The 23,062-nt window shown below is 36.8% G+C and overlaps 1 long non-coding RNA gene and 1 pseudogene across 1 annotated transcript in view; one reads left to right on the top strand and one right to left on the bottom strand.

Moving 5' to 3' along the window:
* The window catches only part of LOC140515409 (uncharacterized), a 39,134-nt gene extending 27,675 nt beyond the window's left edge, over window positions 1–11,459 (top strand). The window contains exon 5 of the long non-coding RNA XR_011971014.1: window positions 11,294–11,459. This is a non-coding gene — a long non-coding RNA (uncharacterized lncRNA). The remainder of the gene's footprint in view (window positions 1–11,293) is intronic.
* A 1,606-nt stretch (window positions 11,460–13,065) lies between these two features.
* On the bottom strand, window positions 13,066–13,879 carry LOC140515399 (small ribosomal subunit protein eS6-like; annotated as a pseudogene).
* Window positions 13,880–23,062: the final 9,183 nt, after the last annotated feature.

Raw genomic sequence — 23,062 nt, forward strand, 5'->3', positions numbered from 1 at the left:
TGGCTTTTATTTTTAATATGTATCTTAATTGCAAGTATCTAAACAAAGGATAAATTTTACAACTCTACAGAAGGCAATATGTATTTTTTAAAGACAGAAAACCCTTAATTAAATTAAATCAGCGATCTTATGATCTTAAGTAAAACAAAACAAAAAAAAAACTCAAAGATCCTAAAATATGATTTACCTTTCATTAGTTATCCACTGGATTGGTTTAGAATTTGGATAGTTTTCCTGAAAAAGAAAATGAAACAAAGAGAGCCAGAAAACAAAAATAGTGGGAATATCCCACCACACTATTCAACTAACATTTATTAAGTGCCTAGATGTGGAGATTTATTAAACCTGAATCAATGAAGCCACAAATGGATTTGTTTTGATAGGAAATACGTGCTACCTGTGTGCTTTTAAACAAGTAAATTCTATCTACTACAATACTAATTTCTCTTGTATAGGATTATCATGAGCAATAGTAAATTGTAACACATGTCATTCTATAAAAATTAAGGTAACCTGAAACCAGAGTCTAGGTAATAAGGTTTCAGAACAAAGTTGGTCCAAAATGTTATTCAGTAAGATACATTCCAAAAACAGAATTCAATGTGATTTTATGCAGCAGGTTCAAAAACTGAATTACATGTCATTTACCATACTTAAGTTTTTAGCAACTTCTTCATTTCAGTAAATTTATCTTGATATGTTGGGTTGTTTAAAAGAAAGAGTAGCATCTGTTCATGTTTTTCCACCTATGGGTATAAAGGACAAAATTATATTCACTATTACTCAAACCTTGTGAAGTTCTTTTTCACTTTAATGGGATTTAGCTTCATGTTTCTTTAACTCTATGGGGCAACAATTAGTCTGTCCTATCAGGAAATACAAGAAATACGAGAAACTATTAGCAAACCAATAAAATGTGCTATAATAGCAAAAAAAAATACTCTGAACACAGATACATCTTCCACTGCAACTATTCCTACATTTAAAAAAAGTTCTGAGAGGTATTCAACTGAATTTTTCCTAACAAACGAATCTCAAAGTACAAATTGAAGTTTGGGGGGGAAATTACCTTTATTCAAAACACTTTGATTTTTAGGTAAGATGTGTTTGGCCAGACTTTCCATCGCTAGCTCATTAGGTGTGATAATAGTACCATTTTCAGAGTGTTCTTCGACGGACATTGCATGGACGGTTTTAATGATACCGTGTACTGAAACCATGACATTCTGATTCAGCATGAGGTTTTTTTTTAAATTGCTCTATTACTAATGGAGACCACCCCCCATCCAATTCCATTATTCCTGTAAAAAATATAGTTATAATAATTAGGTGACAAAAATGACAGCATTTCTAAATTCTCTTATTCAGTGAAGCACGATCTTGATTATAAAACAGATGAAATTTGGGTAATTTTCTAAATCTACTCATGATGGTTAAAATAAATTGACATCTTTTTAGCTGAGTTTATAAAGCTACCTCCATGTACTATATTCTTATTTAAGAAAATATATTAATTAATTTGACTCCTTTCAAAAAAAATTGTACTGTGAACCAGCCTAATTTTATATAGCTGGATCTATAACTAGAATGTCAAAAATAATGGATTTTACTTGTGTGCATGAAATAAAAACAACTTTGTCTCATTCAAATATTCACTGGCAAGGCAAGTGCCTTATTATAACATACTGTATGTAACACTGACACGTTTGGAAGATTCGAAGAACATCAGTTCTAACATGTCAACAATGTGGAATAAACTTGCAAAAATTTGCATTTGGAAAAGAGCTATTATAACCTTACCTTCAAATGAGCACCTCATTATTAGAAAAGGAAGTTCCAGGAAGCTGGTGTTGATTGACTGAACCCGAGAAACAGGCAAAGTTTCAATGTTTCCATAGTCAGCATACAGCACTTTTATCTCTGATCCTGAGACCTTCAGGATGAGAACAGAGTACTAATAATTGTCCCCTAAAAGATGAAACCTCAAATAAGAAATTACATATAATATTCTCATCCCTTGAAAGCTGGCCAGTACTAATTTTAAATCACTCAAAATTTTTCAATCCATACATATGAAGAAAAGAAAAGTGCTACATATTTTCTTACTCTTAACTTGACATACTAAAACAGTTTCATCCTCTGCAATGTTACCAAATTTGTAGCCTGCTACAGCAGACAACAGGAAGTTGAACCTATAGGCATACAAGACTTTTTGCCTGTACTAAAGTTTGAGAGATTAGCCAGTCTCTGTGTTTCTCTACAAATACATCTATATCTGAGAAGTTTAAAGATTACACTTTCATTTTATTCCAAATTGTTTATTTTATTTAAAAAAAACAAATTTATGCATAACAATCATGGGCTTCTATTGTTATCAACCCACTAGGTTTTTTTTTTTTTATCAGCATTTTATACAATAACACCAAATACAGTCAACAAACAACCGTGTAACTTAGAATGCATTATGCACTTATTTAAAAAATCAGCATCATTTTGATTGTCATGCTACAACATGTGTGATACCCAACACATTTGCTAATGTAAATATTACTATTTAGATTTGTTTATATGGCTCTACTTTTTCAATCCTTTTAAATAAGATCAACTACTTTCCATTGTACACAGTATGACATGGAACATCGTTCATTGTTTACATGCACATAACTTCATATACAAATACGATATTTCTCATCTACTATTAGTAGGGCATGGACAAATTACATTTCCAGACGTTTTGATGGGTTTGTACAAATCACCTTATATTCTTGCCCGACGTCCAACTGTGACCGAAGGCACAGGTTTCTGCAACAGCTAGCCACAAAACAGACCAATAAAGCTTTCCAAAATTAGAGCCACACCCATGACTTTGATCTTGTTAATACTCTTCAAAAGAACCTATGTATAAGTGTGTGGACACAGAGTCCCTTACCTTCAGAAGTGCAGTACTTAAAATATCCCAAATCTCTCCTTATTTATAAAAAGAAACAAACAGCTACTGATTTAATGATAAGATCCTTACTTGTCAATCTGGCACAGCACACATCTCCTATTCTTGATTTAAAGAATACTCTATTTTTCTGAGAGTTGCAATGTTTGGTTAAGCTAACTATCATCAAAATTAATTTTTCTTGGTCTGTTTAGAATACATAAAAAGTTTTTCTATGAGCCAGTTTAACTTGTACACACTACATTTTAATAAAGAGTAACAGGAAGACAAGTTAATCTATCATTTCAATTGTATTTAAACAAATGCATCTATGTTGTGCTCTGTAGTTTCTTTTGAGATATTCATTCTTATTTCGACTTCTGTTACTTGCAGGGCTGTCAATTCTTGATCTCTAGATGTTTTGGTACAGTTGTCTATACAAAGTTAACATCAGTATTAGTTAAAAATATGAAATCAGGTACAGAGCAGATTTTACCTTAAAACATGCTTCTAAACTTAAATTATATATATATATATATATATATATATATATATATATATATATATATATATATATATATATATATATATATATATATATATAGGTATATTTTATAAAGGCCTTATTTGAGGCCTATTCTGCAGCATATTTAAAGCAGCTGCATACAACTTATAATTGTCTAACTACTGTTGACAATTTATTACCTCTTAATCAAACGCTTAATTCTTCGAAACACAAATTTCCATACAGAAAGGCATGAGTAGTAGTAAAATTTTCATGGCTAAGTTAGAAAACATTGGCTTGAAACACCTAGATGCACTAAAAACCTTGATTAATCAGGAATCTTTGGCAAATGTCTTTTGATTAATTAGAAAATCCTTTCCATTTCAACCCTCATTGCTGAAAATATTTTTGAGATATACACCTGCCTTTCTTAGCACATTGAAAATAATTTAAAGTTTCTTTGATGAACTGAGTTTTCTGAACATTACTACTAAATGATATCATAATATACTACACAAAAACAAAGTTAATATGTTGACTCAGACAAAACCACAAGAGTTTGTTTTGCTCTATTTTGTAAACGAAACTACTGACAGGCAAATCAAAGGCAAATTTCTCTCCAAAAATCCAGGGCACAGCAAAGTTTTAAATAAGGAAAACAAAATAACTCAGGTTTTACTGTGTGTGTGTGTGTGTGTGTGTGTGTGTGTGCATATTTAAGCAAACTTTCAGAAATACTAGTCTTCAAAATTTAGTTTCTTTCCTCTAGTCTCAACTGGTAATGCATAAAACAAGCTTGGACTTATTTTATCTAGTATGCAAGCTGGTAGAATTTCATCAACTAGAAATCCTGTTGTCTTCCACTGCTCAGAGAAGAGGTAGCTAGTAGGATAGAAAATGTAGTTCTTGCATTAAATCTATACAAAATGGGAATAAGAATGCAATTTATCAAAGGGGCTGTTGTTAGATGCTTAATGGCAAACATTTTGTAAGTACTGAGAATACAAAGAAAAAAAGACTAAAGGAGACTCTACTCTTATGGAGTTATATGCTGTAGTGTGAGAGAAACCAAGTACTTACTTTACAAGCTACTTGGAATACTCTCTGCTTCTAGATTGAGAGCCAATAGACTAGAAGCATATTTTATTTGCTTCCTTGGGACAGCGGGAGATACGATACAAACTGGAATTAATTTTGCCTGATTATACACATTTTAATGGGTTTTGGTTTTGTCTTCTGAATAGGTGGGGAAGGGAGAGAAAAGAGGAAGAGAATTTGAAACTGAAAACTAAAGAAAATGGAATATATATATATACATATACATATATATATATAAATATATATATATACATATACGTATATATATATATACATATATATATGTATATATATATATATATATATATATATATATATATATATATATATATATATATATACACATATTCCATTCCATTCCATGCCTCCAAAAGATCTGTCACCCTCTATTACCCCCATTGTGTCAGATATCTTTAATCTCTCCCAGTTTCCTCAATGTTTCCTTATGGCTTACAGACACATCCATCCTTTAAAAAAACCCTCTCTGGATTCAACCATCTCCAGTAATTATCGTCTTCTACCTCTCCTGTTTTATGGCTAAAGTCCTTGACAAATGCATATGTTTCCTGTTCCTTTCTTGTCATTCTCTTAACTCTTTCCAGTCTGTCTTCTGACCTTTCCATCCAACTGCAACTTTTTTCTCCAAGGTTAGCAATGAATTATTAATTGTAAAATCTAATGGCCTTTTCTCAATCCTTATTCTTCCTCTATGCAACCTGTGACACTGTCAATCTCCTTCATTTATATGATACTCTGTTCTCTCTAGGTTTACACTCACCTGGTTTTCCTTTTTTCTGACATCTCCTTCTTTTTCTCCTTTTGTTTCATCTTTATCAAAGTGGTGATCACAAAATTTCTCCCCTCCAAGTCTCTGTCTTGGGCCCTCTTCTCCTTCTATTCTATTTCACTTGGTAATCTTATCGGTTCTCATAATTCCAATCATCTCTATAAAGATGATTCTCAGGTCTATTTCTCCCGTCCTAATCTGTCTCTTGACCTTTAATATCACATCTCCAGTTGCTGACTAGATATGTCAAACTGTATGTCCCATAGACATCTTAAACCCAGCATGTGCAAGACTGAATATATTATCTTTCTCCCAAAAGTTCCTTCATCCTAACTTTTGTATTACTGTCACAGGTACTACTAGCCTCATGATCACCTAAGCTTGAACCCATTCTCGACTCCTTTTTATCTCACCCAATATACGCAATCAGTTGCCGTGTCCTGTCGCTTCTAGCTCTGTAACAAATCTTGTATACACCATCTTTCTGCCTCTGACACTTCCACCAGCCCAGTTAAGACCCTCATCATCTCATGCCTGGAATAATACAATAGTGTTTGCGTTGAACTCCCTGTCTTAAGTCTCCTGACTCCAGGTGATCCTCCACTCAACTCTCAAACTGAAGTTCCTGAAGCCCAAGTCTGATTGTTTTCTCTTCATTTCCATTCAATAAACTCTAGGGGTTCCCTACTGCCTCTGTGAATAAATATACAATCCTCTATTTGGTTTGTAAAGCCCCCCATAACCCAAACTTGTCCCACCTTTCCAATCTTCTTACATTACTCCCACCCCTCTGGCATTATATGATCCAATAATGCTAGTCTCTTTGCTTTTCTTCATATATGAGGTGAATCCATCTCCCAACTTTAGGCATTTTCACGGGTTATCCTTGAAACCAGAATTCTCTCTCTGTTCATTTCTGCCTCCTAGCTTCCCTGTATAAACTCTCATCTAAGAATAAGAGTGCTTTCTTAGTCCTTAATTTTAGTGCCTTTGCTCTGAGATCATCTCCAATATACCCTTTATATATCCTATTTATACATAGTTGTTTGCGTGTTGGCTCTCCTATTATACTGCTATTTCGTTGAGGACAAGGGCTGGGTTGCGTTTCTTTTTTTAAACTTTTTTTGTATCCCAGTGCTCAATGCACTGCCTGGCACATAGTGGGTGCTTAATAAATGCTTGGTGACTGATTGGAGGGATGGATACATAGATCTAGAATGATGAATGGACCCATGACAGCTGATGAGATAATCAAATGAGAATATATGGATTAAAAAGAAGTCCTAGGACACGGACTTCAGAGAATAACCACAGCTAGTGAGGGTGACATGGGTGAAAATGCAACAAGTAAGAAGAATGATAAGTGGTCAGATAGGCATAGGAGGAGAACTAAAACAATCTGTGTCACAAAAACCCAGAAAGGAGAAATGATCAACATTATAAAACGATGTCAAAAAGGATGAGATTTTTAAAAGACAATTAGGTTTGCTAGTTAAGAAAACTTCACTGGTAACTCTGAAGAAAGTAGTTTCAGATGAGTGGGAGATCAGAAACCATGTCGCAGACAGTTGATAAGTGAATGAGAAAAGTAGTGACAGAACTCACTACTTCTAACAGATGTTTTTTTGAGGTCAGCTGAAAAAGGAAAGGGATAATAGATGATTATCTTGTGGGCATAGTAAAGTCCAGTAAGCATAAAAATGCATTATTCAAATATCATGAGAATCACACAGATTTTGGTTCATGGTTCTGAAGACCTGGTCTTCCCTAAAATAGAAATTTACCATATTAGTATTTTTCAGTCTTACAGCATGAAAAAAAGATTGTATCTGGTACTTTCAAGCTTCTGGACCTTTATACAATGAAAGTTATAATTCAGTTTAAAATACTTTGTTTATTTCAAAAGAGAATTCAGGAAATTTAATTCATTAGGTATAAAAATAAGACAATAACTCCATAATTCAATGCCATATTTTGACAAACAGGTGACTCTAGGTTTCCAAAAACTGCTTCAGCAGAACACAGCCAGGCAGATTCTTTTATGCTTAAGAGGTATTGAGTTTTGTCCCAATGATGGACCATTTCCAATATAACTAAAATCTACTCTAACCCTCTCTGCTAATGCATGCCTCCCATTCGCCAACTCTCCATTTTACTTTGTATCTCTCTTTTGCATATATGCATGTTTGCCCCATTAGAATACAAGCTCCATGAAGACAAGGAGTTGTTTCACTTTTATCTTTCTGTTCTCAGCACCCACCACAGCATTTTGTAGATAGTCATAGTGAGAAAGCAAATATCAAAAGACAAAAGAGTATAAGAGACCAAGTAAGAGAAAGTAAGAGACATGTACATGTTAGGAGCCTCTTATGTAAAATTATAGATGTGGGTAGCTTCATAATCTGATAAGGCCCACGAAAAAGATAAATATAATAATGTATTTCTTTTTTTTAAAGGAACCAACCGCAGGCAAAGTCCCTCAGTCCTAAGCAGTTGGCATACCCAGAAGTCCTAAAGTATAGTCTGAGAAAAATGAAGTAGAGATAATGCTTCAAAACAAAAGTATAAAAGGGAAGAAATAACACAGTTGGACTGTATCAACTTTTTTCTCCATATACTTGTGTTTTTCCATCAGGCCCAAGAGCTGTGTCCTCTGCAGCAGTAGTGTAGAAACGGACTCCTGTGGGCTGTATGTTGACTCTAAAAAACCACATATTAACATTATCTATGTTGTACTGTATTTTTACTTATTTTGATACATATTTTTCAATTGCACCTTGTTCTGGTTCAGAGTTTGATACCACTGCTCTGGAGAATTTGAACTGTAGAACTCGAGTCATCACAGGCACCTATGGCCCCTCGTTAGGGCAAGGCACATATAGGACTTCTATTCTAGCAGAGACATTCTAGGCTGTGTCATTATTTTTGTGCTTTCCATTCTGTTTATATGGAAATCCAAACTGCTCAGAAAAAATAATATCTAGCTATGGTATAGATCTCAAAAGTAACAATGATTACCCTCTTCACCTTAGTGGAGGCAGTGCTTATCACTAGCCAGATACTATGAATAAGACTATTTTAAAACAAGATGGTAACCTTGGTGGAATGAATACTTTGAGGATGAGGTCAAGCATTCATTAGCTGTCTATATGCCAGACAATAATGACTTGTGCAATGACTAGAAAGAACTAGGAGTGTGTGTGTCTGTGAAACTGACAATTATTAACCATCACAAACATCTCAAACAAAATAGGAAAGAGAACCATAAAAGAAATTATGATCTGATCACACGTACAATAGGGAGATAATAACAAAACGTTTAATTTACCCTGATGAGTTTAAGTCCCTAACGTAGATATCTACATCTTAGGCTACTGAAACAACTAGAGAATCACAACATTAAGCTAAAATGGTCATTATAGCCACTAGAGAGTAAACAGAGGCAGGACTTTTGCTGAATCATGTTGGGGATATCTAAAAGATCAGGGAGAAAGGAAGAAATCTGTGAGATTGGATAAGTGCAAATGGAAAGATGGGGTAGCCCTCTACAGTAACAGGGAAGGCCTATTTACTAATGTATTCTAGAAATTGTCTTGAAATTGAAAGCACACTCATTGGTTTTCATTATCCTTTTTTGACCATTAAGACATTGCTTCAGTACCTAACATGTAGATCCCAAAGGGAGAATAGAATTAAAAGGAGGAGAAAATAAGAAATGCTGAGAATTTGAAAAATGTAGCTAGAGTGATGTAATTGTGTCTTCAGAAAATTAACTTCTATTATAATTTGGATGCTGATAGATTATTAATTGAGCTGTTAGAAAATTTGGGCATAACTTGAAAGTTAAGATGTTTTTGTTAACGTTTTAACTGTGAAGCTCCTTGGGGAGTTATCAGGTTCCTTGGCAGTTTCTGTTTGGGTAGGATCATAAAATTCCATCAGCTTTTCTGACAGCATGTTGTGAAATTCTAAACAAGGATGAGGAACCCGCAACCTCGAGGTCACATGTGGCCTTCTAGGATCTCAGGTGCATCCTTTTGACTTGGACTGCAAGTTTGACAGAACAAATCTTTTTATTAAGGGGATTTGTTCTGTGAGGTTTGGATTAAGTCAACGGGCCGCAATTGGTGTCCGAGAGGGCCACCTGTCACCTCAAGGCCACAACTTCCCCACCCCTGTAAAGGAATGAAGTAGGTTAGTGAGAAACTAGGACCTCTCACAGGTGAAATGAGAGGACTTACAAATTTGATTTCTAAGAAGAAATTTTTATCTGAGAGACTGGCCATTGCTTATACAAATTATGAAATTGTATCTAGAACAGTATATATTAAAGTAAACTAAATCTTGGTAGACCCCACATTTAAAGATTTTATATTTACCTTATTAGGGGTTAGTATGTAATCTCTTCAGATATGAATATATGTCAGCATGACAGCTTGTAGGTGGTCGTAGTATTTTTGAGTTTTGAGCGAACTCTCAAGTGCATAATTATACACACTGTATGTGTGTAATTACAGAACGTGACTACTTTCTTAATTTCTAATGATTATGCTTCAGGATGGATTTAAACTGGAAAGGATGAATGTATGTCCTTATATGAGTAAAATAATGGTAATTGTACCCAATCCTAATTTGGGGTGAGATACAATCTTTTGAAAATATATTTTGTTATATTGTTCTGAGTTTTGATTTCGGGTATGATCGTCTGAATTTTCATTAAGTCAATAGTCTATCACTCAAGGGAAAAGACATGGGCTGCTCAAAGGGAAATCAGAGAAATGCTACAGCTATGTGCCTGGTGAACACTGAGAGGATGGCTTTGCATAGGCAAATGTAAGAGGGTTATGACTCAGTTTCCTCATCTTGCTATTTCTTTTCTGAAGAAGAAATTTTTCCACCTGGTTAATCCTGAGCCAGGCTATAGCCGGGGAAGATATTATATTGTATATATATATATTATATTCTGTGAATAAGGTAGAATTTTGCTACATGATTCACTGATTCACTGTTATCTATGACTCTTCCACAGAAACAAAAAGCATTAAAGAAATTTTATCCTGATATTTTTATGTCAGGTCAGTTTATGCCCTCAAAGGGATAGTTTTGATTTTCTTATAATCATGTCCTTCTCCCTTCCTTTCATAGCAAATTTCCCTAACTAGGGCAGGAGACTTGTAAAAATTGTTGTTGTTTCTATATGATTCATCTTATTGTTGCAATACTCAAACATCTCTCAGTGAGTATAATAGGATGCAAGTATGAAAAAGATGAACGTTTTTCATTTTCCTATTCTGAATTTGTGGTCGCTAATTTCTTTCCACTTCCTAACCTAAGCAGCTAGATATAAATCCTTAGGTTTGCACACCATCCCTTGGTTAATGATTATGCATTAGGATCAGGTCTGCACAACATCACCTCTTTTCTGCATGGTGTAATGAAATAGAGAGAGAGAGAGAGAGAGAGAGAGAGAGAGAGAGAGAGAGAGAGAGAGAGAGAGAGAGAGAGAGAGAGAGACAGACAGACAGACAGACAGACAGACAGACAGACAGATAGATAGATAGATAGATAGATAGATAGATAGATAGATAGATAGATAGATAGATGGATGGATGGATGGATAGATGGATGGATAGATGGAAAGATACAGATATATCCTAAAAGTGGACATTAAAACAAAAATATGATATGATCAAGATGTAAAAAGAGGGCATAAGTTTCAAATTTTATGTAAAAATGTCCAATTTTAATTGAAGAGTAAACTTCACTTTGAGAAAAGCAACAAAATTTGACTGTTTTTAAGAAATACTATATATATGCATGCATATACATACATATGTATATATACATACACACTCACTATATGATTGTATCGTATGTGATTGTATTCCCAAACTGTTTCCACTAAGAATAATGACAAAAAGACAAATAAACATGATGGATGATATGTTTTAAATATTTTTTCTTTTGTTCCTGACAGTAATGAAGAAGAAGACTGAAAAGGTATTGAAAAAGGTGGCAAACATCCTTCAAGTTCAAGTGAATATACTTGGATGAATTTTTAAAAATTTTTCTTCTTTCTTTCTTCTGGAATCTACAGATATTTGTCATATTTACTGATAAGTTCTCAAAATTGAATTAAGTATTTTAAGTGTAAAATCTCATTAAAAATAATTAAATACAAATTACAAATAATTTTTAAAAATATATTTAATATATAATACAGAAAAAATGTATTATATGTGATTACATATGATATATAACATGTATATATTATATATTATAATTCTAAAATATATATAATAATAAAAATAAAATTATAAATTGTATTTTTTTCCTATTTACAGGCAGACTAATATTATTAGGTAATATTAAGAGACAGAAAGGGTTATTTTCCAAGTCAGGCCCTCAAGGATCCTTTTTAAGACTCTTCTTGCATCGCATTAATGGCATTGTCCATATCAGGTACAGGGTTCAAGTAAAGACAGAATGAGCAAGCGTGTAAAACTGAAATTCTCTGCCTTTTCAGAAAAATTCCGGGTTGCTGATGATTATAATGTTCTTCATGTAGCTTTGTTGTTAATAAAATTACCCCAACAATATTTAAACTGGATTTCACCATATGAGCTAATTACTGGAAAACCAAATTTAGGAAGTTATATTAGGCCTTGCTAAATTGTCGTAAGTCTAATCACTAGCAGATTTTAGCAACCTTAACCTGACAACCTCAGCAAGTGAGTTAGAAGTAGGGAGGCAGATCTACTAGGAAGAACCCCTGCACCTGCCCTGGTGCTGAGGTCTGTTTCAGAATTGCTGAAGGATAATGTTTCCAAGCACTAGGGGGCGATGTAGTGTTTCTTCGACAACAATCCTAAACTGATGAAATGCACATTTGGAGTGAGGTACCAGGAACAAGCTGATCAAGGAAACCTTGCGTTACTTAATATGGATAATCATTATATGACTTTTGTTTAATATTTCCTGTTCTTCTGTTTACCTGCAGAGGTATGTGCCCGTAGTCAAATGTGAACATATCCATAAAAATGGGGGAAATTGTCATAGAAACTCATGTTTCATTTCCTATTACTAATTATCTACGTATCTATCCATCAGTCTATGTGTCTGTTTGTTTGCTGGTTTATTTACTTATTCATTCATTCATTCATTCATTCATTTATTTACTTATTTATTCATTCATTCATTCATTTATTTACTTATTTATTTATTTATTTATTCATTCATTCATTCATTCATTCATTCATTCATTCATTCATTTACTTATTTATTTATGGTAAGGCAAATGAGGTTAAGGGATTTGCCCAAGGTCACACAGCTAGTAAGCGTCTGAGGCCAGGTTGCTGCTCTATCCATTGTGTGACTTAGCAGTCTTTAAAAACATAAAGAAAAAAAAAAACCTTTTCCATACTAAAAGAATGTCGAAGATTATGATATGTGAAAGAATTATTTCTCTGCCCCTGGCATAATTATGTCTGTAAAAAAGACTCTTTAGAATCCTAGTTTTCTCTCAGGATTGTTTTTCCACCTCCTGAACCTGCGCTTAAGCCTAATAAAACCTAAGTTTTTACGTGTGTAATTTCAACATCGTGGTAGATTTATTTCAGCAGTAGTAACCTGCCACGCAGTCTCAAAGCACTCTTTTCCCCATAACAACATAAACAAGATCTGGATATATAAATTAAGAACAAGGAGGTGAGATTTCAACCCAGGCCTCCTGCACCAGAACCCATTCTATTTTTTTTTTCACTTGACAAAAGTTATTTATTTATTTCTAGCACAATTTTAAAAAATTTATTTTTGACTGGACTCAGATTTCGAGGTGGAGGCTCTCAGGGAAGACAGACGATGTCTCTTCGTGATCTGTTCTTGTCTTTTTTCTTTAGCCTCCTTCATTCTCTTGGCCAAAAGCTTAGCATATTCTGCTACTTCTTCCTTGTTCTTCTGGGTACGTTGTTTCTTCAAAGCAATGCGTCTAAGTTTGTGCTGCAAAACACCGAGAGTCACCAGACGCTGAATTTTAAGAGCCTTGGTCCTGGGTTTCTTACCTTCCTTGTTGAGGGACTTTCTCACAACGTACTGCCGGACTTCATCTTCTTTGGACAAGTTGAAAAGTTTTCGGATTCTGCTAGCTCTCTTGGGCCCCAGACGACGAGGCACAGTGGTGTTTGTCAGTCCTGGTATATCTTTCTCACCCTTCTTCACGATAACCAAGTTGAGGACACTCAGGTTGGCATCCACAATACAGCCCCTAACAGATTTACGTTTTCTTTCTCCACTTCTTCTAGGGCGATAGCAGGAATGGCCTTTACTGAGCAGCAGGCGGACACGTCCATGAGCCAAAACACCCTGCTTCATGGGGAAGCCTTCTTTGTCATTCCCACCACTGATTCGGACCACATAACCCTTCCATTCATCCCCCAGCAGAAACTGCAGTGGCCATCCGATTCTCATAAAAGGTTCGCGGCTTTCTCTCATCGTCGACGTCGATGAGTTTCTGACAGCCAGTGGCTGGGAAAGAGATGTTGAGCTTCATCTTTGCACAGCCACATGCTTCAGACCTGCCACAGGAAAGAGCCAGAACCCATTCTATGACATCACACTGCGTGTCCTAGGTCCCCCAGTCAGCAGGGTTTCTCTTCTCCAATATAGCAGCACTCAGAAAAGTATTTAGTATAGGAGGAGGAGGTGACTGCCAGCTTGTTTTCACTTTTTCATTGGGTAGCCTACTCCAAACCCTCCCACAAAGGGTTCCTAGTACCTTTGACAGCTGCATCCTACAGGGCATAGAGTACCAGGCCTGGAATCAGGAAGGGCTGAATTCAAATTTGGTCTCAGACACTTAATTAGCTGGTGACCCTGGGAAAGTCGCTTAACCTCTGCCTGCCTCAGTTTCCTCAACAATAAAACGGGGATCATATTAGCACCTCCCTCCCAGGGTTGTTGTGAGTATCAAATGATACAATGGTGATAAAGTACTTATCAACACTGTCAGTGCTTTATAAATGTTAGTTGTCACTACTATTACTACATTGTGGTTGTTCACTGCTTTACAAATGCTAGTTACTACTGCTACTTGTACTACTACTACTACTTTTGGTTGTTCAGTTATTTGGGGTTTTCTTGACAAAGACACTGGAATGGCTTGCCATTTCTCTCTCCAGCTCACTTTTCTAAGCTTGGGGATTTAAAAGCACAGAACCACCAAAATATGCATACCCTTTTTGGGCAGGAAAATCAATGCATTTTTGGACGCTTTTAAAAGTCCTCTGAAGGAAGAACTTTGCTATACATCCCTCAATTCAGATGAGTGTTTTTTCTCTTATCATCCACTTATTCGTTGGAATTTTACCATGGCAAATCTCAGACCAGTTCAGTCACTGGCACATAGAGATAAAACACTTGGGAGAGAAAAATAGCCACGTTACAAAAGGGGCAGGTAACCAGCCCATGTCAAAGGTAACTCTGTTAACATGTCAGTATCTTTGACACTAACAATCATCAGTCAAGGTTGTTGGACGCTGAACTTTCCCACAGGTCCTTAGAGCTGGAGCCATCAGAATGCAAAGTCGACAGTGTCCAATGTGGTCCTCCAGCCAGGCGGGAAAGGTCTCACTTGACATCTCAGTCTCTATGTCCCTTGCTGCAAACACTCGTGACTGTTTTGCAAGAAGAGGCTTCCTCCAAGGAAGCAGTTAAGGTAAAAATTAAAGAAGTAAACATCAACCCCCCAAAGCACGTTATAGGAACAGATCATTTCAGCAAGATATTTGCTCATATAGCCAATGAACTGGCTCCAGGAAATGCTCATGCAGCAGAAGCCCAAACCACCATGCCTTTATGGAACTACTTTCAGGCGCTCCTCAGAGGCCGACTGGTAGTCGCTGGCATCAAAAAACAGCAGGGAAATGTTGTCGGCAATATAATCTAGGAAAACTTGCAAATGGCTCAGCAGCACATTCATGCTGTTTTCATCCAGAGCAGTGCAGGTGAGCCTTGGGCCCAGATGCTCAAAGAGGGGCAACAGGTGGATACCTCCATAGAGCTCACACATCTGGCCTGAGGGGTAGCTGACCACCAATTCATCATATTGTGGCCTCTCGAAATCATAAAGCAGCTGGGTGCTTAAGAGTACATTAAAGTATTCCTTGAGCACAGCCACCAGGCCCCAGACAGCGCAGTTGTGATCTCTGGTGCGGTCCTTCAGAGGGAAGGCAGCATATTCAAAGAGGATGGCATGGGCGCTGACCTTGGCTGGCAGGTTGCAGAGCATCTTCCTGAGGGTCACCATGTCCCAGTCTAGCACGAGCCTCAGGGACATGGGCAAGTCGACCTGGACTTCACGTCTTCCTGGGGTGGAATCCTGTTGGAGATCCTCGGCATCACTACACTGTCTGGCCAAAAAAAAAATGTTCCCCCATAAGCCATGTCTAAAAATATATTCCTCTTTTTACACTTTAAGTCCATCATCTTTCTGTCTGAACGTTAGTTGCAGGTTACATCTGTATTCATTAGTGGTTTCTCATTTTGTCATCAAAAACTCTTTCTGTGGATGCCATATGTACCATTTTCCTTTGTCCTAATTTGTTTATACTTTGACCTTTTATATCTGATTCATGCATCCATTTGAAGCTCACCTTGGTGGACGCTGTGAATGTTGGTCTACAGCTCAGTTCTGTCAGGTTACTTTCTAATTTTTCCTGAAGTATTTGTCAACTATTATGTCCTTTCTCCCATAACCTGGGACCTTTGGGTTTATCAAACGATTTGTTTCTCTAAGCTCTGTACCTAAACTTTTCTGCTGATAGACCTTTTCTTAACCAATATCAAATTGCTTTAATAATTACTGATTTGTAATAAAGTTGGTTATCCAGGACAGATAGGCCTCCTCACTTCCCATTTTTCCATTATTATGCTTCAGATTCTTGACTGCTTTGTACCTCCAGAGTGATGGTTAAGTTATTTTTCTACCTCTACAATCTATTCTTTAGGGAGTTGTATTGGTACAACCTAGAATAATTATGTTAGTATTGTCATTTTTATTATATTAGGTCTACCTACCCTTGAAGCAATTAAGTATTAATACTGATTTTCCTTTCAATTGTGATCTAGAGATTAAACTTCTGCTTTGACCCTCTTTTCTCCTTGTCTCACCCAGGATCCCAGGCTCTTACTCTTCTTTTTAACCCCACCTTCATGTTCGCCTCTCCGGCATTTCAGTTTATTTTGCTTTTGATTATTCTCTTACCTATCCTGCCCTCTCTCTTAAAATTACTCTCTGATATTCTCTTGTCACTTGCTATTTTTATTTTCAGTTTATTGTATTTCTGTACTGAGATCTGTGTGTGTATGTATGCTTGTGTGTGTGTGTGTGTGTGTGTGTGTTGTGTTTGGGGGTGGGATGTAATTGTGTTTAACTCCCTTTATCGATTTCAGATGAAAGTGAAGTTTCTGGTACACACTTTTCTCCCTCCCTTTCCTCCATAATTAAATACTTTTCATCTCGTTTTTCTATTGTATACATGGTGGTGATTTCCTTCTCCTTTCCTTCCAAGTACAATTCCCCCATTCTCTCCTATTTTTACCCCTGAGACCATCAAAACAGAAGAAAAACATTCACAGGCCCTCTGTCTTATTTTCCTTTCTTATGACCACTAAAGATATTAGTATTCTGAGGACACATTTGTTTCCCATCCCTTCATCAGTATACATACAATTCCTCCTCACGTAATCCCCTTTCAATTAAACAAATATGTGTAGCTTTCTATGTTTCTCTTGACTCTAATATTTCAATTTCACAATGTCTACTTGGGTGTCAAGACTTTTTGAATCGTAGTCTTCAGATGGTCTGATATGTCTTAGATTATCTTTCCTTGGCCAGTTTATTTGTTTTTCATATTGTTTCTTACATTTTCTTATTATTTATTTCTTTTTATTATTCATTTATTTTTACATATGATTTATTTCTTATTAGTTACTCCAGTTAATGTTTTTGTTATCTTATTAAGTCATTGTTTTCTCTTTGATCTGTTGTAATTTCCAGGGAATCTAGCTCCTACCTAAGTTATCAATTCTCCTTGGCTTCTATCCTCTCTATAGATTTCATTATGCATCTCTTCTTTTATTTCTTCGAAATGCTATCACAGTCCTTTGGGCCAAGATACTTTCCCCCCCCTAACATTTCACTTGTAGAGACATCACTAGCCTTCTTGTTCCTTAGATTGAGCCGTTGGGCCTCTCTGCCTTCAAGGTATTTCTTTACAGTATTCTGGTGAGTGGGTGGGGTTGGTTTGCTTGTCTGAGCATCCTCAGTGTCTAGGCTGTAGAGGAGGGATGTGGCTGTGCTCAGGTCAAACTTCACACCAGCGTGATGGATCGTCATGCCTGGTTCTGAGTGTGGTCACGAAGAGGCCATTCCTTCAAGGCACTCAGGGCTGCTACTGTGCTGGACTCTGCCCAGAGACAGAAGCTTTATGCCAGAGGACTGACACTCTCTCTCTCTCATTCTACTCTTCTGCTCAGCTCAGAGGTCAGCCTACTGCTGAGTTCTTCCTAGAGCCTCACACTGCAATTGTTTTTTGTTTTTTACCAAAGCTCTGTGCTTTTTTTCCTCTGCTTTTAAACTTCTTATTCATAATTTTTGTTTATTCACTACCCTTATTTCTGAATGACTTGTGTTTGACAAAAGTAAAGATTTAAGCTTTTCGGATTAGAATTCAATATTTGGTAGAAATTTTGGGGACAACTGAAAGGCAGTCTGACAGAAACTGGGCATAGACCAGAATTTCCTGCTGTTCTCAGGAAACAGAAGAGGTGGTCCCATTTCATCTCAGGATGCTATCCCTTGTAACAGTGAGCAAAACGAATTGAATAAAAATGTTTGTTTAGCAAATTTAATATCTGAGTTTAACAGGAGGTTTGAAGGGGATAAGTTTTATACAGCACTTACTGGGTGTCAGACACTTCAGTGTTCCACACTCATAGTCTATGGCTTTTGCAAAAAAGAGAGGGAAATGGATTTTCTCATCCCTTCACTAGGGTTAAGCTTGCTCATAATTATAGAGCTCTTTCTTTTCTTCTTTCCTCTTCCATCACTGTGGTCATTATGTATATTTTTTTTCTGTTTCTGATTTTTTCCCTCCACATTTACTCCCATAAGTCTTCCCTTGAAAGGCTTCAGATTTATGATCACTTTTAGATATGTCCATCTGGGTCCCTCCCCAACAAAAATACGACACACTCCTCACTGTAAAGCACCTGAGTTTCACCTGCTAAAAATGGGTCAAGTAAGAGTGGGGACAGTCAAATTATTTTTTATAACTGGAAAGTGTAATAGTGTATGCATAATTAGGACAGTTACTTCGAATGGCCCCTAAACTGTAAAGGGAAGCATTTCTACAGTACGTACAATGTGCCAGATACTGTGCTAAGAGCTTTCAAGTTTCCATCCCATTTGATCTTACTGCAATGCTTCCAGCTGGGTGGTATTATTATCCCCATTTTACAGTAAAGGAAACTAAGGCAGACATGGGCAAAGTGACTTTTCCAAGGTCACACAGCTAGGAAACTTACTGTAATCATTTGCTACTGTGTATTGCACGTCTACTGATTTACCTTTCTATTTCTCAGCCAGTACCAGACAATCCTTACAATTACCGCCTCATAGCGTAGCTTAAGATCCAGCACCGCTAAACCTACTTTCTTTACACTTTTCATTAATTCCTTTGATAGTCTTGATCTTTTTTTCTTCCAAATGAATTTGATTATCTCTTTTTCATCTCAATAAAATAATTTTCTGGTTATTTCATTCAGATGACATGGAATAAATAGATTAATTCAGGTAAAATTGCAGTTTTTATTCAAATGCTTTCTTGCAATTGCTTTGATTTCATCTTCATCAGCAGAGTATATACTCGTTTCGTTTTTAGTATTGGTGGTTTGTTTTTTTTCTCTGTTTTACTCATATAAACCAATGTTTTATGTATTCTTTTTCTTAAAACCAAATTCTAGTTTTATTTATGAATTCAATGGTTTTCTTACACTCAATTTTATTAGTCTCACCTTTAGTTTTTAAGATTTATCATGTTTAACTGGGTTTTTTTTAACAGATTCTTTTCCTAGTTTTTTTTTTTTATTGTATGCCCAATTCACTGGTCTGCTCTTTCACAATTTTTTTTTTATATAAGCATTTTGAGACTTAACTTTTCCTCCGATTACTGTTTTTACTGCATCCTATAGGTTTTGACATGTTGCCTCATTGTCATTCAGGGGATCATTAAAAAGAAATCTCCACTCCAGATTAAAGCATTTTTGTAAAAAACTATAGGTCATAAATACAGTTTTTGAAGCCTTACAAAGTTGAAAATATAATGCAGATTACCCAGTGGAGATGTCTTCTCATTTCATGTTTAAATATGATACATCTTTCTATCAGGGAGGCTAAAAGAAAACTATTTTAATTCTGTAAAGTAAAAAAATTGAGGAAGGGGTAGGTTATATCATCTCATAGGACCCCTTAATTTCTCCCACTTTGGTTCAAGACTGGCAGACTCTTAGAGATAGGGCACAGAGGGAAGGGCTGTTGCATTTGAAGAAAACGGGCCTGGGTTTGCATCGCCCTAGCTGCATATCTTTAACTCAGTCTCTTTCCATCTCAGACCTCAGTGGCATCCTCTCTAAAATAAGAGGACTATGTTTAGCGATCTCTAAAAGTACTTTTCGTCATTCACATTCTATAATACTGGGATCCCTTTGACATTAGCATATTCTGGGATCCTCCACTTGCATCTCCTTACAGAATAAGCTAGAACATGTGATTGGCATCACACGGTCTGAATTCCTACAAAGGCTCCGCTATTGTCTAGTTATACGACTCTGAAAAAAACCCCATGGCAGGGTACAGAAGGGGGAGGGGAGAGAATAAAGAATTTATAAAGGACCTACTATGTGGCAAGCACTATACTAAACTCTTAATGAATATTATATTTCACTTGATCCTCACACCAACCCTGTGAGTTAATTAGTATTATCACCCCCATTTTACAGATAGGGAAACTGAGGCAGGCAGCAGTTAAGTGAGTTACCCAGGGTCATGCAACAATTATAAATCTGAAGCTAGATTTGAGCTCAGATCTTCCTAACTCCAGATCCAGCATTCTATCCACCGTCTCACCAAGCTACCTCATGAGTGCTCTGTATTAGATGACCTCTTATGTCCCTGCAGGGCAGAAAGGGAGGGAACCATTTCTGAAGCATGACTCTAAAGTGCAGGGACAGCAGCCACAGAAGGATAGCATAACCCAGTGGGAAATGGACATCTCCTACTGCTCCCTGCTCCATGGGAGACAGGAGACTTAGGAGCCTGGCAGGATGAGCAGCACAACAATGCAAGGCCCAAAGACACTTCCTCAGGGCTCCAATTTAGGGATAGTTGTAGACAAAGACCTGACATGGTGCTAAGAGACTTCCTGTCACCAGTGAAGCAAGGCTGTGGGATAGTCTAGACTAGAGAGCATTAAATTCACGGCCAGGTGAGGCTATTCACCTCAGCTTTCTACACCTCAGTCTCCCTTTCAGGAACAGCAAAGGGTTAAATTATATGAGCAGAATGGGCCCTGGCAGCCTTTGAGTGATCTCACAACAGTCACTTCAGCTTAAGAGGGTTTAGTCTGACTTTCAGTGAAAACAGGGCTGAGTAGTCTGACTTTCAGTGGAAACAGGGCTGAGAAGTCCATTATGTGAGAGGGGTCTGCCAAATACTTCCTGATCCTACACCCATGACTTCAGGTTGTAGATGTCACCTTCCCTTTCATTACCTTGCATGCTTTAAGTATGTGAACTGAGGGGGCCCATTCAGCTCATACAATTTAACTCCTTGCTGTTACAAAAAAGGAAACAGAGGCCTAGAAAACTGAGGGAAATGGAGTGATATCTCCCAAAGGGGGTCTGTGAGGGGCATCTCAGACCTTGGAGCCCAATCCCTCTTGTTACTGAAAAGAAAACTGAGGCCAAAGAAGTTGCAGTTACTGGTGAGGTATCACTCAGAGGGTGGGAAGGAGGGGCATTTAAGATCATGGAGTCTAACCCCCTGCTGTTACTGAAAGGAAAATTGAGGCCTAGAATGCTCAGGTGAATGGCATGATATCCCCCAGAGAGTGGCAGTGAAGGACATCTCAGTCCATGAAGTCCAACTCCCTGATGTTACCAAAAATAACTCAGGCCTGGGAAGCTGAAGAGACTAGTATGAGATCCCCCATTAACTGGCAGTGCCTATGAAATCATAGTTTTCAACCTGATGCTATCACAGAAAGAGAAACGGAGTCTCAGAGGACTGAAGAGACTTTTTAGATCCTCCACAAAGTGGATGGCTCCTGTCAGATCAAAGGGTGCAACCTCTGCTTTAAATGAAAGAGAACCTGGTTCCTGGAGAGTTGACCTAGGAAATTGGAGCTACTGGACTGAGATCACTCAAAAGCTGCCAGGGCTCAATAAGGCCGTATCATTTCAACTTTCTTGTGAGAAATTACTAACTGTTTATAGTTACTAATAACTAATAATTTACGACACAGAATTGGCAGGCATAAAATCAAAATAGTCTGCTCTTATTGAGACCCTTATAATTGGTCACTGGTATATATACGATATTTCTTTTTACTTTTTTATGTCAAATGTTCTATTAAGTTCAGGTTTTTTTTAAACCAAGTCTTAAAATCTGACAATTCGTTAAATATCCCCTTTTTCATTCAGAATTATGCTTAACTTGGCTGAGTTTCATATTTTCGTCCAGAAACACAGTGCTTGTACTCTTTGATATACAGTGTTCCAAAACCTATGATCTTTTAGTGTAGTTACCACCACGTCTTGTGTGATTACAGTTGTGGTATTACCTAATGTAATTTTTTTCTTTTTGCTCGTAATGTTTTATCCTTGAGCTGGGAGTTTTTTTTCCTATGAGTTTTCCTCTATCCTGTCCCACCCACCATCTAATCTATTCTCTCCTATAACTTCTTCTTCCACCAAAGTGTTTGCTTCTGATTACTCCTTCCCCCAATCTACAGTCACTTCTACTGTGCCCCCTCTCTTACCCCTTACTCCCTGCTTTCCTGTAGGGTAAGATAAACTTCCATCCCCAAATGAGTGTGGATGTTATTTCCTCCTGTAACCAAATATGATGAAAGTAAGGCTCATTATTCCCTCTCATATTCCCTTTCTTCCCCTCCATTGGAAAATCTCTTTCTTGCCTCTTTTATGAGGCATGCTTGACTACACTCTACCTCTCCTTTTCTCTTTCTCCTAGCATATTTCGATCAACACTTAATTGTCTGCTTTAGATATCTTCTATTCCTTTTCAACTCACTCTATGCCGTTTCTCTCTCTCTCTCCCTCTCCCTCCCTCTCTCTCTCTCTCTCTCTCTCTCTCTCTCTCTCTCTCTCTCTCTCTCTCTCTCTCTCTCTCTCTCTCTCCCTCTCCCTCTCTTCATATATACATACGTATGTGTATGTATGCCATATACCATGCACACACACACACACATATGTAGACATAAGCACCTTCCTTTCAACTTTTCCGATGTATCTAATACTGACAAAGGTCTCATGAATTATATATATCATCTTTACATGTAGGCATATAAACAGTTAAACTTTAATAAGCCTTCTATGTTTTCTCTTTCCTGTTTACCTTTCCACACACGTCTTGATTTTTGTATTTCAAAATTATGCTTTCTATTCATTT

This window comes from Notamacropus eugenii, chromosome X, assembly GCF_028372415.1.
Source record: "Notamacropus eugenii isolate mMacEug1 chromosome X, mMacEug1.pri_v2, whole genome shotgun sequence".
Classification (NCBI taxonomy): domain Eukaryota; kingdom Metazoa; phylum Chordata; class Mammalia; order Diprotodontia; family Macropodidae; genus Notamacropus; species Notamacropus eugenii.